The 625-nt window shown below is 40.5% G+C and overlaps 1 long non-coding RNA gene across 1 annotated transcript; it reads left to right on the top strand.

Annotated features, from left to right (window-relative positions):
- LOC111644777 (uncharacterized) lies at nucleotides 1-494 on the top strand. Its single transcript, XR_002759811.2, has 2 exons — nucleotides 1-61; nucleotides 342-494. It is a non-coding gene; the product is annotated as an uncharacterized LOC111644777 (long non-coding RNA).
- The last annotated feature ends 131 nt before the right edge of the window (nucleotides 495-625 follow it).

Genomic DNA, 625 nt, shown 5'->3' on the forward strand with positions numbered 1-625 from the left:
TCCTGCATGGCTGTCAATGAGCTGGGCAAGGATGAAGTGGAGTGTAAGCTGGACGTCCGAGGTGAGGACAGAGGCGCAGAGAGGGCTGCACGGGTGGGAGGCGGGTGGAAGGGGAGGGATGGAGGAGGAGGAGGAGCTGACTCGACTTTGTAATTTGAGTGCTCTCAAGTCTCTGCTGAACACAGATGATTATTAGATGCTTATTTTTGATTATGTAATAGACAATCAAGGCTAAAAGTTGATGATTTTCATGAAAAAGACACTTTGATTCTTTCCAAAATATAAAACATGACTTATTTCAATAAAACCTAACATTCATCTTCTGTCCCTTTGTTCCACAGTGATCACAAACCCGGACAAGAAGTGAGAAACCGAACAGCAAAGAATGTGAAATAATATGAACCAAACAGTGAATGAACAGTGAATGTTACTATGTAGAGTTCACACTGTCAAGAGTGAAACAAATAAAATTTAGTGATGCCAGCTGTAAATAATTGTTTTGTCTTGAATACATTTTATTTTCATGTTAAATTCTTTCCACAAAAAATCTAGTCCAAGCATACTTCGTAGTAGCAGAAGGAAAAGAGCTCACAATCCTCCCACACACACACACACACACACACAC

Source organism: Seriola lalandi, unplaced genomic scaffold (assembly GCF_002814215.2).
Source record: "Seriola lalandi dorsalis isolate HSWRI2012SDOR001 ecotype SW California unplaced genomic scaffold, Sedor1 jcf7180002014022, whole genome shotgun sequence".
In the NCBI taxonomy this organism is placed as follows: Eukaryota; Metazoa; Chordata; class Actinopteri; order Carangiformes; family Carangidae; genus Seriola; species Seriola lalandi.